We start from the raw sequence: 23744 nt of genomic DNA on the forward strand, positions 1-23744 counted from the left end.
CTATCTCCCCCCTTCACTCTCCTTCTCGGTCTTTCCTCCGTTTTTTGTCATTTCCCCTCATTTCAAGCTCCCCCTTCACTCTCCTTCTGTTTCTTTCCTCCGTTTTTCACTCGTTTTTTACCCTCATCTCAATCTGCCCCTTTCACACTCGTTCTGTGTCCTCTGTGTCTTTCCTCCACTCTTTTTTGAACTTTGGCTGCCTTATTTGCACTTTTCTCTCTCTTTTTGCCTTTTTCCTTTTGCCTTTTTCAGCCCGTTTTCCCCCGTCGCTGCTGCCCCCGCAGCCCCTCCCCCCAGCACGACCCGTGCGATTGGCCCAATCCAGCTCCCCTCCCCACTCCCGCCTCCCAGCTGTCCAGCCCTCCCCAACCCCTACTTAATGACGGCCGCTGCGGGGACAGGCGAGCAAGACCACTGACTCATTGTCAGTGAAATTGCTCCCCCATTAAGTGAGGCCTTCTTCAGAGCCCCTGCACTCTCGAGTGTTGGTGTTCGAGGCCCTCCTCCACCTGCAGGTTTCACCTGCGCCTCATTCCTGGTGGTCCAGTGGAACTCTGTCTCCATTCTCTCGCTCCGCTTTTTCTCTCCTTTTTCACTTGTTTTTCCCTCACTTCTATCTCCCCCTTCACTCTCCTTCTGGGTCTTTCCTCCATTTTCTGTCATTTTCCCCTCCTTTCAAGCTCCCCCCTTCACTCTCCTTCTGTGTCTTTCCTCAGTTTTTCACTTGTTTTTTACCCTCATCTCAATCTCCCATCTTTCACTCTCCTTCTGTGTCCTCTGTGTCTTTCCTCCTCTCTTTTTTGCACTTTGGCTGCCTTATTTGCACTTTTCTCTCTCTTTTTGCCTTTTTCCTTTTGCCTTTTTCAGCCCTTTTTTCCCCGCCGCTGCTGCTCCCGCGGCCCCTCCCCCCAATCATGACCAGTGCGACCAGCCCAATCCAGCTCCCCTCCCCTCTCCCGCCTCCCAGCTGTCCAGCCCTCCCCGACCCCTACTTAATGGCGGCTGCTACGGGTACAGGCGAGCAAGACCACTGACTCATTGTCAGTGAAATTGCTCTCCCTACCTCGCAGCTCCACCTTTAAGTGAGGCCTTTCCCCAAGCCCCTGCACTATCAAGTGTTGGTGTTCGAGGCCCTCCTCCACCCGCAGGTTTCACCTGCGCCTCATCCCTGGTGGTCCAGTGGACCTCTGTCTCCATTCTCTCGCTCCGCTCTTTCTCTCCTTTTTCACTCGTTTTTTCCCCTTCACTCTCCTTCTGGGTATTTCCTCCATTTACTGTCATTTTCCCCTCCTTTCAAGCTCCCCCCTTCACTCTCCTTCTGTGTCTCTCCTCAGTTTTTCACTTGTTTTTTACCCTCATCTCAATCTCCCATCTTTCACTCTCCTTCTGTGTCCTCTGTGTCTTTCCTCCACTCTTTCTTGCACTTTTGCTGCCGTATTTGCACTTTTCTCTCTCTTTCTGCCTTTTTCCTTTTGCCTTTTTCAGCCCGTTTTTCCCCGCCGCTGCTCCCGTCGCGGCCCCTCCCCCCAGCACGACCAGTGCGAGCGGCCCAATCCAGCTCCGCTCCCTAATTCCGCCTCCCAGCTATGCAGCCCTCCCCGATCCCTACTTAATGGCGGCCAAAGGCAAGCCTGTCTGCGCCCGTCCGCGACCCGACTGCGACCAGCACCAGGAACCCTGGATCTCTGCACCACCAACGCTATGACCCAGCGGCACTCCACGCTCTCAACCCAGGGCGCAACAACAACTGCAAGCTAGCATCACCAGCTGACACCCACGGATCCTTCAGCTGTCACCGCTGCCGGCACACCTACAGCACCGCCAAGTCCACGGGCCCAGCGCAACCCGCCCGCAAGAACACAACCGAACCGAAGACCCTGCAATGCATCCTCCTCAACGTCCGATCCCTCAACAAACACGCCACCGAAATCTGGGACCTCCCTAACAGCACCACCCGGGACGTAGCATTCTTTACCGAAACCTGGACCAACACCACCTCGGCACCGGACATCGCCATCACCATTCCCCAAGGATACAAGATCTCCAGGAAGGACCGTCCCACCTGCCCGGGAGGAGGAATCACCATCGTCCACAAATCCACCCTCCGCCTGAGCACACTCCCCGACCGGCCAATAGACATAATGGAACACCTTCATTTCAAGATACTGGCCAGCCCTACCTCCACCCTCCGAGGAATCCTCATCTACCGACCCCCTGGACCCTGCGGACTTTTCGCCAACTCCATCACGGACATCATCTGCCCTCATGCCATCGTGTCCACCAACTACACCCTACTGGGAGACCTCAACTTCCACCTCGACAACCAACTGGACCCCAGCACCACATCCCTTCTGGACAACCTCCACAACATTGGACTCCGCCAGATCGTGACTGAACCCACGCACTCAGCAGGACACCCCCTCGACCCCCTCTTCACAACAGGAAACTCCATCACCTTTAGCCACACCACCGAACTCCCATGGATTGACCATCAATGCGTCCACTTCACCTTCAGAACACCCACCATCTACAGACACCAGCACCTGCTCCCACGAAGAAACTGGACCAGAATCACCGACGACCAGCTAACCTCATCACTTAGCAACTCCACCCCAACCATCGCGGAAAATGACAACCCCAACACTGCAGCCCAAACCCTTCACAGATGGATCTCCGACAGCGCCAACACCATAGCCCCCTTGGGAAAAACAACACCCACGCCAAGAAAGCTAGACGGTTCACCACCGAACTTCGAGAGTTCAGACGCACTTGCCACCGCCTCGAAAAGGCCTGGAGGAACACCAAATCCACAGAAGCCCACAACAACTTCAGAGCTGCCACCAACACCCACCACCAACTCATCAGAAAAATGAGGAAAAAAGCGATTGAAGACAGAATCTCCACTCATGCACACAACAGCAAAGAACTCTTCAACATCATCAAGGAGTTCGCCCAACCCACCAGCGAGTCCACCGACATCCCTCCCTCACAAGACCTCTGCGACAAACTCAGCACCTTTTTCCACCACAAAATCAAGAGCATCTATAACAACTTTGATGAAGACAACCAACACACTGAACCCTCACCAACCACCCCCGACACCCTGAAGCCAGTGATCGACAACTGGACAGCCCTCATCACCGAAGACACAATGAAGATGATGAAGTCAATCCACTCTGGGGCCCACACGGACCCCTGCCCCCACCACATTTTCAACAGAGCCGCTGACACCATCGCACCCATGCTCTGTCACACCATCAACCGCTCCATGGCAACCGCCTCGTTCCCAGATAACTGGAAACACGCTGAGATCAACCCCCTCCTGAAGAAACCCTCGGCGGCCCCCACTGACCTCAAAAACCACAGACCCATCACCCTGCTCCAGTTCTCATCTAAAGTCATTGAGTAAGCCATCAACAGCCAACTTGCCACATTCATCGAAGAGCACAACATCCTCGACTCCTCCCAATCTGGCTTCAGAAAAAAACACAATACGGAAACCACCCTCCGCGCCGCAACAGACGACATCCGCACCTTACTGGACAAAGGAGAAACAGCAGCCCTCATCCTCCTCGATCTCTCAGCGGCATTCGACACAGTCTCTCACCGCACCCTAATACGCAGACTCCACGACACAGGGATCCAAGACAAGGCTCCGCTCCTTCCTCTCCGGCAGAATGCAGCGGGTCAGACTCCCCCCTTTCCTCTCGGACCCTACACTTACCACCTGCGGAGTCCCCCAGGGGTCCTCCCTCAGCCCTACGCTCTTCAACGTCTACATGGCTCCGCTCGCCCCCATCGTCAGAACCTACGGACTCAACATTGTGTCATACGCAGACGACACCCTATCCCTATCCAACGAACCCAACACCGCCAGACACAACTTTCGAGAAGGCATGGAAGCCGTTGCCAAATGGATGGAAAACAGCTGCCTACAACTAAACACCAACAAAATGGAAATACTCATCATGGGCCCAAACCCCGAAGCCTGGAACGACACATGGTGGCCCCCCGCCCTCGGATGCCCGCCCACCCCCACGGACGACGCACGCAACCTGGAAATCATACTGGACTCAGAGCTCAAAATGGACCGCAAGATCAACTCCGTCTCGTCCTCCTGCTTCAACACCCTCGTCCTCCTACATAACACCTTTAAATGGATCCCCCTCGAACACAGAAAGACCGTCACTCACGCCCTGGTCACCAGCAGGCTCGACTACGGCAACGCACTCTATAACGTAATAAACAAAAACCTCACCAGCAAGCTACAGAACATCCAAGACTGATCCTCAACCTGCCAAGACACAGCCACATCTCCCAGCACCTGCGCACACTCCACTGGCTCCCCATCGAAGCTAGAGTCACCTTCAAGATGCTCACCCATGCTCACAAGGCCCTCCACGACACCTGACCATCATACCTGAACAGCTGACTCAAACTCCACGCACCCCAAAGGACCCTAGGATCAGCCCAGCTCTCCTACGCTGTGGTCCCCTGCACCAAAAAGACCAGATCAGGCGGCTGCTCCTTCTCCTTCCTCATGGCCAGAACCTGGAACGCCCTCCCTCTCCACCACAGACAGACAACATCTCTCCCCGAAGGGCGCATGGTGTACTGTAGAGTGTTTGTGGCATGGAGTACTTGGTATAGTGATATTAAGTGGGATGGAGCGGCGTGACTTCCTGGTCTCTCTTACCATACTGGAATATAATTCATTTATTCACTCCAGATTGCGCTGAGCTTTCCATTTGGACGATCTATTTATATGTCCATATCCGTTTTAATTCAAGGAGGAGGCATAGCAGGTGTTTGTGTTGATTTGTTGTTATTCCCGCTTGACACTTTCAAAACGCGACTACAGAGCCCACAAGGATTTTCCCACGCAGGGGGCTTCCGTGGGATTTATGCTGGTGTCCCGTCAACCGCCATTGGATCCTTCCCTAATGGAAAAGACACTGACTGTATAGTGATTTACTGAGTGCGGTTGTCGCGTACTAGTGAGATAGAGGTACTACACACCACTTCCCCTAAGTAGGCCTTGGACTGCTCTACTTCCAGACCCTGAGATACAGCTGCAGCCTTTTTTGTTACCTATGAATATGGAAAGGTCTTGCTCAGTTGCGGTTTATCATCTTACTTGTCCCCAATAACGCACATGGCAGCTGCCTCTCTTGGAGAAGTGCCCTGAAGAAGTTCATTGTCATGAACGAAACGCGTTGGCTGACAATTTCCTGAAAATCAAACCTTTCTGAAATTAAAGACTGTGTTTGATAACCCACTAAAAAACTTTGAGATTTATTGAAAAACAATTTTGTTTACACTTTGGTGGTGCACCACTCCAACCCTTGGATTTAGCATTTCTCTGCACCGCAGTTAGCACCAAACAACGGCAGGTGCTGGAGTGGCTAATGCACACCTTTTCTACACAAATTGCGAATCTTCACACTAAGGGTACACAATAGGATAGTGCGGTCACTGTGTCCGCCGTTGTCTGTACATTGTTGTAACATCTCTCCCCATCTTCACAAGAAACCTCAAAACCTGGCTCTTCGACAGACCACCTCCTTGATGGACTGGAACCTGCGAAACCCCCCTCCCCCAGCACCTTGAGACCCTCACGGGTGAGTAGTCGCACTTAACAAACACCTGATTGATTGATTGAACTACAAGTTATACTGGGCGGCGGCACAACTACAATGGCCAATGGAATGGCTGGGGGAGGGGTCCAAAGACGAACGGCATCAGGCAGAGGGACTGTTGGGTGATACGCCTCTCATGACTTGGCTTCTCCAGCACGCAGGTAAGAGGGCGCCTGCCTCTGCTCTGATGAAAATGTCTCCCTCATGTTGGTGGTGGTATGTTCATGCTGGGGGGGGGGTCTTGCCCGTATGCCCCCCATTTGGACACTGGGCGTTACCCGAGACCCAGGTATGGAGGGAGGCAGGAGTAACATGCATGGGGGACCTGTTCCAGGATGGAAAGCTTGGGGTGTTCCAAGATCTGGTTGAGTAGTATGAGATCCTGCATGGCCAGTTCCTCACATACAACACACTTGTGCACATTATTTGCAAGTGCTGGGGGGCCGCGCTGTCAGAGCCGCCCCCCTCCTAATTGTTTATGGAGATATTGACTCATGGCACGGGCAGGAGAGTGGTAACGACATAGTATAGCCTCTTGTTGGTGCAATCGCACAACCCAACCCAACTAAGGCGAAGTAGGAGACTGACCTTGCCACTGTATTTTTGCTCCAGCAGTGGAACAAGGTTGTAGCCCAGGTCAAGCAGGTGTCCCCGAAAGTGTGCTTTTGCCTCACACAATTTAATTAGGTGCATTAAGCATACCTCACCCCATTGCATATAGTGTGTATTTGATTTGCAAAGGGCCTCTGGACTCGTGGCGGAGGCCCCGTAGTCAGGGGGAGTTGTCACACTCGGGCGGAATCTCTGCAATGAGAGTATACATTGCTGAGATTCTACCCCGGGTGTGGAGACTCCCCTGCCCTTTTGCGAATCAGGCCTGTATGTTTGGTGGAGCGCTTAGAGACTGTCCACAGTGTAGGAGGTCAGATGTGGGGTTCTACCACATGCAGCGGTGGCCCCTCGGCTAAGGTGGAGGAGCATCGCCCCACTGCTCTGCAAGCAGTTTAAAAAATAAAAATAAAATGATAATAATGCAATGTTATTATCATTTTATGTTTCCATGCCAGCTCAGGTGCGGGACGGTCTGGGCAGGCCAGATCAGGGGCCAGGGGGAGGAGTGGTGAGCACACTCTAAGTGTGCACGACTGTTTGGCCGGCCGTCTTGGGACAGCCAATAAGTCATGCTCACTTTGCATGTTCTCCACTGGCTGTATTGCACAGCCGGGGTGGAGAACATGCACAGCCTCCCAGTCCCACTCTGAGCGCCGAACAACGGCACTCAGACCTATCACAACATTGCTGTAACGCAGCGTCGTAATTGGCTAGAGGAATCTGGGAGCCTGTGTACTTCCTGCTTTCTGCTCTTGGAGTCCACCGAAGAGCCGAAGAGGACCGAAAGGCAGTGGCCGGCCTGCAGGTAAGTGCTTTAAAACTTTTTTTGTCCATTAACTCATCCTGCCTCCTGCCCTGCCACCCCCATTAAGTAGCAGCCACAACCGACCATATGGTGTGGGACTGGTCGACCCTGCAGCGGGTGCGTGTGCAGGTAATGATTATCACCTAGGAGATAAGATAATGGACCGCCCAATCCTGTGTATGCCTGTGCTCTCCTTGGTGTGGCTCATGACTCAGACAAAAGCCAATCGATTGGAATACAGGTTTGTGGATGTGGCGCCGGAATTGTTTAGGATCACCATGGCCTGGAAGATGCCGGCACTCCAGGAAGTTGGCATATGGACAAAGGATTTATTGAAATTGGCTAGGGCAGAGGCTGATACGTTAACATTGCTTGAGATGACCATGCATCAGTGGAGCTCATGTGGGATGTGTATGTTGAAAAACTAGTGGCTAAGGAGGATGTCAAGCCACCTTAAATTGCAGGACAAACCTTTGTTCCCTTGGTTTCATTGCATTCTGCTTCTGATCGGGGATGGAAGGATGCGGATGTGCCCCTGACAGCAGAAGGATAAAGGTGTACTGGTGTTCAGATGGGACAAGTATATTTTTACTATGATTCTGCATGATTGGGCAGTTGTGTCATTGTTTAGAATGCAATAAAAAGATTTATTTAAAAAGATTAGTGAACAGAGTATGAAAACCTCCAGGACATTTGGGATAATTGCTTGATCATGTTGAAGCCCAAATTGAAACGCAGTACAGAGGGGGCTTCTCAGGCAGCCTTGCAAAGTCAGTGTCAGTCATTTCTGATGATGGTGTCATCCATATACACCAAGAAAAGGGTCAGTGTTCTATTGACACCAATATCAAGTGCAAGTTCCATCAGTTCATCATTCTTCTCTGTGAGGACACTCCTGGTGAAGGATACCTTGGTGTTTCCTGCTGAGGAGATGCTGATGAGTCGAGTGGCATTGTCGGGCTTTGTGTGTAGGCTTATTCAGTGACAATGCAGTGGTTTTTCCTGAGAAGGATCTGTTCCTGAATACCCCATAGAGGCCAGAGAACAGGCAGTACTATATATTTTGTAAAGTATTTTGTGATGAGGGAACAACACAATTGCCATGTCGCTTAGATCACTAGCCCATTTTCCTGTCCATATTCGGATACATCAGGGCTGATTCTCCTTATTACTTGTCCAGCTGAACCTCAGTCATTAACTTTGCTGCTCTTCATTCCACGCAACTTTTGCACCAGCCCCAATTTAGTCACACATCCTGGGCACACCTCTCCATAGCCAATGCCTTGTTACATTGTACCAATGTTACACTGATCCAGATCAGGGCATACAAATTCTCCCTACTTCCACGGATAGAGTAAATTCACAGATACACGCACATACACTCATCATACGCTTGGGCCCATTTCACTAACATACACTCAGATTACTCTACCAGTGCCAAACATGGGAGAGAAAACTCCTAAATACCCTATATCTACAGTAAGGTCAATGAAACCAAATTGATTCTGTCCTGAGTCATGATATAAACAATAATAATCACATTTGTGTATTCAATAAACGACAAGAAGTAACCACCAACACTGTAATTCATAAATGATTCTTTATCTAAAATTAGTTCAAAGAAAGTCAATCAAAGCAAAATCATTATTCTCATAATTACCTATTCTAGCTAAATGTCATAAATGGGGCAGGACAGGTCTCTCAGTAGAAGTCTCCCGAGTCGCCGTCCTCACAGCATCGATCCTCACCAACGCAGGTTTGGGAAGAAGTGGCCTTAGACCCTCTCTAGTCTAACAATATTTATAATAGAACTTACAAAATAAAGCAACATAAAATGTTCTAAATTTCCTTTGAGCCGCTGAGCAGAGCGAGCAGGAAAGGATGTAGCATCGCTACATTTGGAAAATCTCCGCTCAGAAAAATCACAAAAATAAAAAGACGGAAGAAGGAAACTCGAGTTTGCAAATGTTACTTTTAAAAATGCTCTTCCTCAGAACCATAGCGAAACCACCACTGTAATCACAAAGTTCATTGTGGCTCTCTTTTCCTCCAAGGTTACTTGGATGTTTGCCTGGAGTCGCTGTCATCACGGAAACTTTCAAAACTCCAGCAGAAGCCATAGTCAGGTGACTTTCAACAAGGCCTCTCGTCATCTCATATTCACTCGAGCACAGGCTGTAAATGTCAGCCATCTTTTCTTAGGCCAAAACGAACCATCTTAATTAAAAGAAACACAAACAACGTTACTACATCATCGCAATGATTAAACAGTGTTAATCCCACTAATACCTTTATGTGTATGTAATTAACTAGCCATCTGCAACATATTTAAGCATTAGTACACGTTATTATTTAAAAGCATCAACACAAAACAAATAGCACACTTATTAAATAACCGCACATTATTATTAAGCAACATATATGCATTCCCACGTGTAGTTTTTCTTGTTAATCATGTTGGTTAATCAGAATTTTCACACAAAACAAATAATTATTGATTATGGATTAGTATTTTAAGTCAAGACATATAGACAAAACTAGAGCTTAAAAACCCAATAAATTTTCAACAGAAAACTCTGCTCCAGCAATCCCCCCTTTGGTGATATTATCACCAAATAAACAACCCAAAAAAAAAAAAAAAAGAATTTTAGTCCCATTTTAGGAGAAATTGAAAATGTCTTTTTCTTTCCCACAACACTACACACCAGACTCCCTTTCATCATCCCTCTTCGCTTCCAGGTAAACACTCTCCCTCAATTCTTCTAATTCTATTTCTTGTGGATCTCTTTTTGACCTCTTTTGTTTCTTTTCAATATTTCTTTTAATTAATCTCTTTTTCCCTCCCCTGTTTTTACAACACAAACACACCAATCTTAGTATCAATAAAGCAACAATCACACATGTCAAAGGAATCAATATCTTACCTATAATAGTACTACCTATCTTAGCAATAAAACTCTTAACAGCAACTATTTTATTAGCTATTTTGGTCCAGATACTTTCAGCTTCCAGTGGTACCAATTCTTCATGCAAATCAGTAATATTTTTAATATAGACCTTCAGGTCTTTGCTTTCGTCAGGAATGTAAGTGCAACAATGTTGAACTTTCAGCATTCCACAAACTCCACCCTCCTTGGCCAATAGAATATCAAGGGCAAGTCGATTTTGCATAGACATGGCACGTACGGCACCCATCTCCGTATTCACCAAAAGAAACCCTCCAGCGGTACTTGTCGATAAGCGATCCACCACTGTTGACAATTTCCGAATTCCATATGCATTTAAAGAAATTCCCACTGCTGGAATTAAAGCTCCAAAAATATCACCTACAATTTCGGACCAAGTTTCTCTCTTAAAACGTGTTAGTAAATTAATATGTTCTACATCTTCTATTCTATCTATATGAAAGATCTTTGGAAAGACCAGGCCCACATAACATGTGCCATACCAATGGTCAGGCAACCTGTAATAAGCCTTATTCCCACAAACATAATACACTCCTGGGAAAATTGGATCCTCTCCTCCCTTGAAACCCCATCCTGTTGCAATGAAGTATGTATCATGACACTCACTAGTCCCAACAAAATATGTATCATATTGGGATTTCCTCCTAGTAATGCATAGCTTACCCTTCTGTGGTGCATCTAGAGCTAAAGTTGGACTAGCCCCATTCCTCAACTCTTTCCCCATCTCAATGTCCCAAATTGTCTCACTCACTCTATATTTCCCTGCCTTTTCATGCACGCTCATTCTCCTTCCCTCTACCATGTTTAGGAAAGCCTTCTACTCTTCTTTCAAACTACAAGTTAAATTGTTCTTAAAAATGTAATCTAATGTTAATTCTTCTTTCTCAATAAAAATTTCACCAAAAATGTTAGCTTCTTTAGCTGGATTCAGCCTTTTGTTCATAGGCAATTGCCCAAAAATGTTATCTTTGTTAGACATCTCATAATCTGTTTTCCCTAACAAATAAAAAATACTACTCAGCACACTACATGAAATTCCATACGTAGCTGGTAAATGGTGATAAGTAACACCCTCTGAAACGGATGCAGGTAACTGCATACATACGTAGCAATCCCTTACTTCCATCGTCTTCACATATTCATACAACAACTTTGAAAAAACATTACTAGAAAAATCATTAATTGACCTATCCTTATGTATGTAAGTATTACTAATTCTAGTTGGAACCACTTTTTGTGAATTCTTTTCTACATTAGTCTCATTCTCAGTATGTATCTCAAATGTACCTATTGTAACTCTAAATGTAACTAATAAAGCTAAAACTCCCCATAATAGCATTAATAATCCAGTACAGCAGCAGCACATTCTACACCATCTTTTTAAGAAGGCACATCTACTTTGATTATTTTCTATGTTAGCCATTTTACTCCTTTGACCGTGTCTTTTGACTTAGCCTCTACTACTCCACTACTGCAATTCTTTATTTCTGGATTACTTCAGACAGCTAAATTTCAGACTTTCTTCTTTTCACTTTTCTCCAAGTGATTGCTTCAGTTCATTCAATTTGGATATTCATCACTCTTCACTTCGACTTCTTCAACATCAAATTGTATTAGATCTCCAACAACATCTTCAGTATCCGAATTTTCTCCAATGTCAGTCAAGATAACTTTCAGGATTTCACCTGTTTCTTCCTCAACCACTTCTCGTACGGTCTCCTCTGGATTTCCTTGACTTTCTGCCTCTTCACCTTCAGACAGTGCCACATACATCCATTCCGGCGACCTATACTTCTGGTTAGGTTTTCTTATTCTTTTGATCTCTTCTGATTCTTTCGACTCTTTCCGCTTTTCACCTTTTGCTTGATTTTGACTCGACACCTCATTCACTTGTTCAGCTTTCGATGTATTTGCTCGTGTCAATCTGTATCTTAGCCTCTTTACTCTGTTGTTAGGCCAAAGATCTCCTCTTACAACCTTTTTTGGTCTTGTTGCTTTATTATTTCTTTCTCCAATCCAAGCTCTCTTTCTCAGAACTCGACCTTCTGATTTCTCATTCTCACTCTCATCTGATTCTGTTTCAAATACCTCTTGTTCTTCAGCAGTTTTCTTTCGCTCCACACTCTTTATCACCACTGTTTGAGACTTCCCTATTTCTTTCCCTCCTCGGGTCTCCGACACGCAATCTTCTTGCTTTCTACTTGTCCCTTCACCTAGCTTATCAGGAATGTTCCCTACACCTCCTCGGGGGTCTTCCGCAATCTGTCCCTCTCTAACTTCTTCTGACCCTGCTTCTTCAGGTGTAATCTCAAGTGGATTTTCAACTTCCTCATCTGATTCAGAAGTAGTCTCTGTGGAACTGCTCTTTTCTCTTCTTTCTTCTCCACCGCTTGTTAGAACTTCAGGCTCTCTTACAGAATCTGATCTCCCTTCTGAAACTCTCAATGTTTCTCTTGAAGTCTCCCCTGGAAAGAAAGAATCACCTGACCCTCTTTCTTCTTCACTCCTTCCAGAATTCTGATTCCTCCTCACTGGTTCAGCTTCTTCTTCATCACTTGAATCTGATTCTTCAAAATACTCCTTGCCAGTTCCTTCTTTTGGATTTGGAACTCTCAGAGTATGACTTGCATGTACCCAGTTTTTCACACCAGCACACTTTACTGCAGTCGTTGTAGTCAGAATAACTTGTCTTGGCCTTCCCCACCTTGGGACCAAGCAATTTCTTCTTCTGTGCACTTTAAACCTCACCCAGTCCCCTGGACTCAGATCATGAGCTTGCTTCTTCTCAAGTGTAGTAGCGTCTTCTCCAACCTGGTGAAACACAGAATGAACTGCGTCAGCCAGGCCTTTACAGAAATCCAAAATCATGTCATCAGTTATTGTCATCAACTTATTGACAGGCACAAATGCATGACGCATTGCACGTCCCATCAAGATCTCATGTGGACTCAAACCAGTAGTTCTATCTGGAGTAGATCTAATAGTCATTAGCACTAGAGGCAAGACATCAGGCCATTTCATTCCAGTGGCTAAACACATCTTACCAATCCTAATCTTGATCGTGCCGTTCATCTGCTCCACAACGCCAGAAGCCTCTGGTCTGTATGCACAATGTAGCTTCTGCTGTATGCTCAATGCTTCACAAATTAAACTCATGAGCTCATTATAGAAGTGTCCACCTCTATCAGACTCAATTGTTACTGGAAACCCGTACCTAGGAATCAGCTCTCTTAACAGTAACTTTGCCACTGTTATTCCATCATTTCTCCTAGTCGGATAGGCCTCCACCCATCTTGAGAACAAACAGACTACCACTAGAACATACCTCAATCTGTTCACTTGTGGCATCTCAATGAAATCAATCTGCATTCTCGTAAAAGGACCACCTTCTCTGCCTATCGTTCCCAGACTCACCACTGTCTTTTTCCCAGTGTTAAATTGCTGACAAATCAAACATCTTTGACAAATGCTTTCTGCAATCATCCTGAACTTTGCATTATACCAAGTCTGTTTAAAAGACCTGATCATCGCATCCCTTCCCAAATGTCCCTGGCCATGATACATCCTTGCCATTGTCGACAGCATAGAGTTTGGCATAACTGGTCTACCATCTCTATAGATCCAAACATGATCTGTTTCTCTTGGGGCACAACCTGCCTTGATCCAGTCTTTCTTTTCTTCCTTTCCTGCCTCATCCTGCAACTGTTTCACCTCATCCCACGTTTCTAGGACATTAGTAAACATCACAGAACAAAAAGACATTTCCCTTTCTCGTTCCCTATTAATCTTGTGATTATTTTTAGCACAATATTGTGCTATATCGTTTGCAAAACGATTTCCGAGTGTTACAAAATCATCTCCTTGTCCATGAGCAGCACATTTTACAACTGCTAATTCTTTAGGCAGCTGTATCGCCTCAAGTAATTTTCCAATCACTTCAGCATTCTTTATTGGAGTTCCACTCGACGTCAAGAAACCTCTCTGTAGCCAAAGCTGGCCAAAATCATGCACAACTCCAAATCCATACTGACTATCAGTCATCACAGTCACTCTCAGATTCTTCCCAATTTCACAAGCTTTCGTCAATGCCACCAATTCAGCAACTTGTGCAGATTTTACTCCTTTTAATGGTGAAGCTTCCATCACTTCTGAAACCTTGCACACTGCATATGCTGCACTCAGCACACCATCATCATTCCTCAGACATGATCCATCCACAAACAGCACATGATCACTCTCAGGCAATGGAAGATCTCTTATGTCTGGTCTCGGTTTTGTACAGTAATCAAGCACATCCAAACAATTGTGATCATCTTCTTTCACACCCATATTTTCATTATCTGGCAACAATGTTGCTGGATTCACATTCACACATCTCTCAAGAGTCACATTTGATGCTCCCAAAATGACTTTCTCATATTTAGTCAGCCGACTATGTGACATGTACTGAGTTCTGCTTCTTGTCAAAAGAATTGCCACATTATGAGGTACAAATACCCTTACAGGCTATCCCATTATTATCCCCTCACTCTGTTCCAGACTTCTGCATGTTGCAGCTACAGATTTTAGACAACCTGGTAAACCCACAGCTACAGGGTCAAGTGTCGATGAGAAGTACGCAATAGGCCTTCTCAGTTGTCCATGCTTCTGGATTAACACTGAAAGTGCACATCCATTTCTCTCACTGCAGTACAACTCAAACTCTTTTTCATAGTCTGGCATACCCAAAGCAGGGGCTTCACACATTCTGCTCTTCAACTCCTCAAATGCTGCCATTTGTTCTCCATCTAGTTCCAATGGGTCTTTCATCTCACTCTTTGTCAGCTTAATCAGTGGTCTTGCTATCAGGGAGAAATTACTAATCCACTGACGACAATAACCCACCATCCCCAGAAACATCCTCACTTCTCTCTGGGTCCTTGGGGCTCTCATTCCCCTGATAATTTTGATCCTGTCATCAGTCACTTTTCTCAGACCCTTTTCAATATTGTGTCCAAGATAATGCACCTCTTTCTTGCAAAATTGTAATTTGGGTGGAGATACCTTTAACCCTCCATCTGCCAGATGATTCAGTAAAGCTATGGTATCCACTTCACAAGCTTCACGTGTCTTTGATGCCACAAGTAGGTCATCAATATACTGCACTAGTACTGAGCTTTCAGGCATGATCAAACTCTCCAATGATTTTTTCAATAACTGATTGAATATCGAAGGACTCTCTGTATACCCCTGTGGGATACGACACCATGCTAAAATACGCTGGCCAAACCTAAATGCAAAAATCGGCTGGCTGTCATGATGCAATGGAATTGAAAAGAAAGCATGACACAAATCAATCACTGTGTACCACTCAGCATCATGTGGAATCTGATACAAAATCACTGACGGATTTGGCACAATGGGACAACATGCCACCACAATTTTGTTAACTTTTCTCAAATCTTGTACAATCCTGAACTTCCCATTAGGTTTCTTTAGCCCCATTATCGGTGAATTACACGGGCTACTCAGTAGTTCTCTCAAAACTCCTTGCTGAATCATTTTCTCAATAATAGGAGTTATTCCTTCAATTATTTCTGGTGTCATTTTGTACTGAGGAATGTTAGGATAAGTAATTCCCTCTTTCACTGAAATTTTCACAGGATATACATTATTCATCAATCCCACATCCTCTCCAGTAAAATCCCAAACTATCTTTTTCACTGTGTCTCTCAGCTCTTGAGGCAAATCCTCTGGATTAAACACAGCATATGTACCAACCATCTCATTTTCTCTATTATCTAGAGTCATTCAGTACAAAACATCCTCATCTTGTGTTTCAAAAGCTATTCCATCCGGAGTACAAAAAATTGTACAATTCATCTTGCATAGCAGGCCCCTGCCTAACAAATTCACTGGACTAGTGTCACAGACCACAAATCTGTGCATGTCTGAAAATTTCCCTATTCTTACCCTTACTGGTTCAGTAAGACGTGTCTTGATTTGTGTATTAGCTACACCAACTACTTGGATTGCTTCATCCGAGAGAGGAAGATTTCTAATATCTGCTGACCTGACAGTTGATCTCGTCGCACCTGTATCTACTAAAAAAGTAACACTTTCTTCATTTATTTTCCCATCTACAAATGGTCCTGCCTGGTCTATGTCTAGAGTTGCACCAAGTATGCACTCTTCCTCCTCTCCTCGGCACCGTCAATAATCACCTTCAGACTCACTCCCTTCATTCTTTAACAAATACTGTTGTACCTGGTTAGAACGCCTTGGTTTGTTTACCTGCTCATCATTGTAGAATCCTGAATCCTGATTGTACTTTTGTGACCCTCTATTCTGCGGCAAGGGCGGTTTTGGCTCTTGGCTCTGCTGTCTCACAACCTTCTGTTGTTGCTGCTGTTGATTATTCCCCTCATTCTGCACCTGTTGATTTAAGGGTTTACTCTCGTTATTCGCTAATGGTGGATTTGTACATTCAGATCTCCAATGTCCCAGTTGGCCACAGTTGTGACAAGGGAACTTTTTCTTGGCTTCCTCCAGATTCCCCTTTCCTTTCCCTGCATATCTGGGCCTATTCCCTGAATTATTTGCCTGTTCCACCAACTGTGCTTCTTGTCTCTCCGCAACTTTCACTTGTGCCCACATTGCCTTTTCTTTCAGCTTTCTCTGTTTTGCTTCAATTTCATCACTGAAGTACTTCGCATGTCTCAGAATCTCATCTATTTTCTTACTCTGCCAGTCCACTGTATGCTCATGAATTCTCTCACTAATCTCAGGTCTCAGGCCATATACAAATCTGTATACAAAATGACTCAAATCCTTGTCACCCAGGTGTTCATCCCCACTGAATTGTTTAAAAGCCAGTATCAGCCTCTCATAAAAAGCATGAACTGATTATTTTGCTTCCTGATGTGTTCGATCTATCTTAACCCAGTCTGTCTCTTTTGGAGGTACTTTACTTTTCAGGTATACAATCACCTGATCATATTTCCTCATTACCTCTGGATCTGGTGCTCCTGTTCTCTGATCTCTTGGATATTCTTCAGTAGGCCAACTTACAACTATTTTACACTCAGCCCATAAGTCTGCTGGAACAATTATATCAAACAGACTATTCAGGTCAATCCACAGCACTTTTGACAATTTCACAAACCTGTCTACCTGCCTATACCACTCGACGGGCTTTTCTCTCAGTCGAGGGAAATCATTCGTAAATTATAAAATATCCTGTCTGGTCCATGGAACATGTACATATCCTCCTCCAGGTATTTCTCTCATAGGATAAGAATCCACTGTTTTCTCTTTTTCTCTCACAGGAAATGCTGAATAAGTCCTATCCACTGATTCTTCCCTTTTCTTGTACCACCTATCCTTCCATTTTTCTACATCACCCCATTTTCGCAATAATGCAATCATTTCCTTAATCTGTCCTGTTCTACCAGCACCATTCAGATTTTCAATATCTTTGTCCGTAAAATCCATCCTGTAAGACTTCTGCAATGCTTTCACCTTATCAATGTCAACTCCTTGTTCATTCGCTATTGCTCTTAACCTGTCATGTGTATTTTTAGCTCTCCAGGTAATGTTTTTGCACATAAATAATAATTCTCCATCATGATGGTTTTTGAGAATATCTGTAGGAATTGTCCCTGCAACAAGCTCCTCTAATTCTATGCGTAACCTGGCCACATCAATTGCCTGTGAATCTTTATCCCTCTTTTGAAGAACTCTCATCCATTCATTCAAATCTTCAGCTGTTATTTCAGTAGATTTTTTCACTGGAACCACTTTCTCTGGCATCCTTTGTGGTTCTAAAATTGGCATCCCTGAACAACTAGTATCACTAGTTTCCAATCTCAAATTAGACTGTACCTCTAATCCTCCACTGCATGTGTCACGTCTGGATTGTCTCAAATCATCATTACTCCCTGTCCTTTTCCCGGACTCTCCTGAGGGACCAGCCAAACTTGTCAACTTATTCCCAACATATGGAACCACCAAACCATTTTCACCCGTCCTCTGCTTATCAAAAATAGGCATAACCGGACCTATGGTTACAGGCACCGTAACCGCTTCCAAATTCCTTGTCAGTTCTGTAATCTTTTCAGTCAGTTCAGATGTAGTTCTGGCTAATTCTCTCGTATTCTCGTCACCACATCTTTTCTCTCTTTCTCTTTCTCTGAAAGAGCTACCACTTCTTAAATCAGGTGTCACAACTTCTGTCTCAATGATACGCAATGTATCTCTTATCGGAGAAGCAACTGGTGTGCTCTCTTCTGGTTCTGGTCTATATGGAGGTGGTCTCTTGTAAATCATGTCATCCAAGACCTCATCCTCATAATCATTAACTCCATATCTTTTCACTTCTGCCTCAGGAACCCTTTCCGTACCTTTCCTTTCTTCCTTCTCGTCAACTGTTCTCATAGGATATAATCCTTCTGACATACTAGCATCTCGCCATCTCCTCATTCGATCATGATGAGTTTCACGATCATATTTCCTTCTAAACATATACCTATAGTTGCCTCCAGACCTCTGTTTTTCTCGCTCATGTACTTCATCTTCCCATTCTACCAGAGCCTCAAACTGTGTCGGCCTTAGTCTTGGGTCAAGACACAACATCTTCTCCCGTAAATTTCTCAACACGGCCATATTAAATGAACCATGTTCCGGGAAAGCCAAAACACCATCCTCTCTAGTGTACCTAACCCAATTGTCTAACCATATACAGGTATGATACCCATACTTCGCAGCCATGAAGGATGCAGGCGTTTTCGTTGGAGGTAACAATTCACCTTCTCTTGTTTTAACATCTTTATCCTTGTCAAACCATCTTTTTATTTTTCCGAACAAGGATTTCTTCTTTTTCTCTTCTTGGTAATACATTTCTGCGTTTACCAAAACTTTCTAATCCCTTCCGTGATACTACTGTACAGTATGATATTTCACCCAATAACAGCGTGACTCACACCAACGCACCAATCCTGGAGCGTCTACGTCACCCTGTACTCCTTCCAATCCCTGCGCGGCTCACACCAACGCACCAATCCCAGCGCGAGCACTGTTCTGATCCACTACCCAATCAGAGCGCGGTCTCAATGACGTCAGCAGTCGCTGCAGTTGCTCCTGCTTCTGTCTCTTGTCACTCGTCTACCCCTCCTTTACAAAATCTCCTTAGTAGACTTCGGTTTTCACAAATTCTATTAGTTACAACATATAAACATCTCCATTGTCTGCTTCACTAACCATAGAATAGTAAAGAAAATCTATTTCACAAGAATCCCGTCTTTCCCTGAAACAGCACTCACTTCTGCTTCACTACGGAATTAATACTCTCGTTGACACAGTAGCACATCCCTCTACTCTGCCCTTCTAACATGCATTTATTAACTGTTTCCTCTAGGACTGCTCCAAAGAGTCTTACAATCAACTAAATGCTCATACATTCACGCACTTTCATACAGGAAAATGTAGTACATACACACAGAATCCTGCTTTTCCCGAGAACAGCAATCAGTCTGCCCTACTACAGAATTATAACACACGTTAACCAAACAGTGTTTACCTCTGTTCAGTTCTTCAAACAAGCTCAGAGAATACCTATTACTTCCCCAGCGATAAGCTTTAACGGCAAACCTTACGGATCCCTGGGACTTAAGACCAGAGTTTCACAGATAACCTTCGCTACCATTCACACTCCTTTTATACTGGAAATATATCCCTAATAGTAACACACGACGATGTCACTGATTCCGAACCCAGACAATGTGACGCGCAACTTCAATTGTCACACGTTTTCTCCTGCATACGTACAGGACCAACAATCCTGTCTTTCCCGAGAGCAGTATATACTTCCCTCTGCCCTACTACGGAACTGCTACCAGCTCCCAAGTTCCAGAAGCACTACATAAAACTCAACACGACGATTCCAACATATAGTATTAGTAGATATACCAACATCAATCAATAATCAATAAATCAAAAAGCCAATGTACAAGCAATCTAATCAGATCAAGACAATAATCAAAACCATCCTCTGCTACCAGGAAATTGATCCAGATCAGGGCATACAAATTCTCCCTACTTCCACGGATAGAGTAAATTCACAGATACACGCACATACACTCATCATACGCTTGGGCCCATTTCACTAACATACACTCAGATTACTCTACCAGTGCCAAACATGGGAGAGAAAACTCCTAAATACCCTATATCTACAGTAAGGTCAATGAAACCAAATTTATTCTGTCCTGAGTCATGATATAAACAATAATAATCACATTTGTGTATTCAATAAACGACAAGAAATAACCACCAACACTGTAATTCATAAATGATTCTTTATCTAAAATTAGTTCAAAGAAAGTCAATCAAAGCAAAATCATTATTCTCATAATTACCTATTCTAGCTAAATGTCATAAATGGGTCAGGACAGGTCTCTCAGTAGGAGTCTCCCGAGTCGCCGTCCTCACAGCATCGATCCTCACCAACGCAGGTTTGGGAAGAAGTGGCCTTAGACCCTCTCTAGTCTAACAATATTTATAATAGAACTTACAAAATAAAGCAACATAAAATGTTCTAAATTTCCGTTGAGCCGCTGAGCAGAGCGAGCAGGAAAGGATGTAGCATCGCTGCATTTGGAAAATCTCCGCTCAGAAAAATCACAAAAATAAAAAGACGGAAGAAGGAAACTCGAGTTTGCAAATGTTACTTTTAAAAATGCTCTTCCTCAGAACCATAGCGAAACCACCACTGTAATCACAAAGTTCATTGTGGCTCTCTTTTCCTCCAAGGTTACTTGGATGTTTGCCTGGAGTCGCTGTCATCACGGAAACTTTCAAAACTCCAGCAGAAGCCATAGTCAGGTGACTTTCAACAAGGCCTCTCGTCATCTCATATTCACTCGAGCACAGGCTGTAAATGTCAGCCATCTTTTCTTAGGCCAAAACGAACCATCTTAATTGAAAGAAACACAAACAACGTTACTACATCATCGCAATGATTAAACAGTGTTAATCCCACTAATACCTTTATGTGTATGTAATTAACTAGCCATCTGCAACATATTTAAGCATTAGTACACGTTATTATTTAAAAGCATCAACACAAAACAAATAGCACACTTATTAAATAACCGCACATTATTATTAAGCAACATATATGCATTCCCACGTGTAGTTTTTCTTGTTAATCATGTTGGTTAATCAGAATTTTCACACAAAACAAATAATTATTGATTATGGATTAGTATTTTAAGTCAAGACATATAGACAAAACTAGAGCTTAAAAACCCAATAAATTTTCAACAGAAAACTCTGCTCCAGCAACACAACTGTAGTGTCTCCTGCAGTTCAGCAGCAACCTCTATTGCCATCGCACCACCCTTTCTTTAGTCTACTGTAGCCCCACAATTAGGTTTGCTGCCTCAGGGACAACGCGCCCTATGAACCACAGACCCTGGACTCCCTGGCCTAGCTGCTGCACAAAGACTTCTACCACCGCACTGTTCCTGTGCATGACCTGCATGCTGAGTGTGTGCATTACACTTTCAGTGCTATTAAATAGAGACATTCAGCAGTGCATTGCTCATTTTTTAGACAACAAAAAAAATTGCATTTAAAAGTATACACATTTTCAACTTGTTTGCATGTTTCATTATTGTGAATACATGAAAAAGGCCAAGTGCTGTGTATATCAAGAAAAGCGAAAAGAATCCCTAGTCTCCCCTATCTCCCAGGCTCCCCTCCTGGTGAAGCACCTTACCCTTTATGGGCCTGGAGACAGCTCCTAGTGCTTCTACTCTCCACAGTCCACTACCAAACTTGTCCCCTCTCCTGCACGGAGTGCATCTCACCTGAGGTTAATCTGTAATCCTCCTGTTTCCCTTTCCCACTCACCTGGAACCAGGTAACAGCAGCACCCTCCTAGTCTGTCTGATCCCAGGACCAAGAGGACCCTTGGCCGGTGCCTCACTGTTACACAGACCCCGATGAAAGAGCAGATCTTGCCGAGGTGATTTTCTTGCTGGGATGGGACGCAATCAGCACTCAGATTCACAATGGGATGGAATTGTGTGCGCAGTTCCTGCATGTTCGTGCCTGGACATTGTGATACAGGCTTGGTGGATAAGCTGGTGTAGTTTCTTCTATGCAGGGATCAGGCCTTCCAGGAGTCATGTAGTTACATATGAAAGGCCTGTCACTGGTGCTCTCATGGTGGAGCACATTATGTGCCCAATTACGAATTTGGCGTTGTGGGAGCGGGCTGCCACGCCACCGCCCCACTCCTACACCGCCAAACAGGTCCACCGCCCACCCGCCAGATTATTAGTAATTTCATGGTCTGGTGAACAGGCAGCGTGGCGGTCCTCCAGTGGTGAAGTACAAATACTTGTATGTGAACCTTAGAACTCCACTGCCATGGACTGCATATGTGCGCTCCTCCACGGCATGGACTGTGCAGTCCATGCTGTGCAGGAACAGGGGTGCATGCACACAGGGGGCCACAACATATGCCCTTGCATGCACACCCTTGCACAGGAGCAAGAGGGGGACCTGTGGGGCCCCTTTTGTTTCCTCACCCACAGCAGTGTCATGGCGTGGGTACCGCAATGAAACCTCTGGTGATGAGGAAACTTGTAATATGATTGCAGTGCCGCAGCAGCACCACCAATCATATTGCGCCCTCAAGACTGCTGTGCCACCGCCAGGGACCATGGATCCTTAGGGGTTGCCGCGGTTCTCTGGAGGTCCGACCGCCGTACTCATAATACGGTGTTGGACCGCTGATGCGGTGATCCCCAACTGCCACCACACCTCCACCACCAGTTTGGAGGTGTCATGGCTCAACAAGCTCATAATTAGGCACTATGTCAGCTCTTGGATGGGGGCACATATTGAGTTGAGTTTCCAGTGGGACCAGCTAGTGCTGGTGGGGAAGGTATGAGGGAAACAAGCTAAGAGTAGATAAGGAATGAGCCTCGCGAATAAGTGGGGTGCACAGCAGGCAATTGGCATGCAATGGGTACAATTCTGATGCAGGTGGTAGTGTTGTTTAAAATAAAACTACAGCAGTGAGTGTTAAGACTGAGGTCGAAGGCTAATGTGTAGGTAACCTCTGTAAAGACGGTAATGAGCAGTAAAGAAGGGTGTTGGGGCTCATGTTTACAATTGGGACACTTGAGGTTGTAACTAAACCACTGAGTCAGGGGTTAAGGCCAGCTGGACACAGTTATGGGAATGGCTTCTGGTATTGGAATGCAAGGTGTATCCGGCTCCACCACCAATCAGTGTAGGTGACCCAGGCTTTAAGTGTTTAATATACCCATTTCACTGGTTTTTGGGACTTTCCATGTGAGTGACATATCAGCCCAAGCCTAAGATGACAAAAGTGTCATGTCCTGTCATAGTCAGGGACAAGCACCTGGGATTGGATGAGCCTACTCTGCAAGAAAGATAGAAAAATATCTATCTAAAGGTTGTTGCAAGAAAAGAGATGAGGTATACAGACTTCTTTGGGGAATTAACGAGAGTATGGAATGAGGGGTGCCTTTTGCACATGTAGGTGGGACACCATAGAACAAGGTGGCAGCAGCTGTTAAAAAGGTGGTTGCCGGTCACTTTATAACCAATTAATACCAAATATGAGTGGCCACAACGGTGGCCACCTAGAGTTTGACAGATGGCACCATTAGGAAAATAAGGAGAAGGGGAGGCTCTATTGGAACA

The sequence above is a fragment of the Triturus cristatus genome, chromosome 4_2 (genome assembly GCF_964204655.1).
Source record: "Triturus cristatus chromosome 4_2, aTriCri1.1, whole genome shotgun sequence".
In the NCBI taxonomy this organism is placed as follows: Eukaryota; Metazoa; Chordata; class Amphibia; order Caudata; family Salamandridae; genus Triturus; species Triturus cristatus.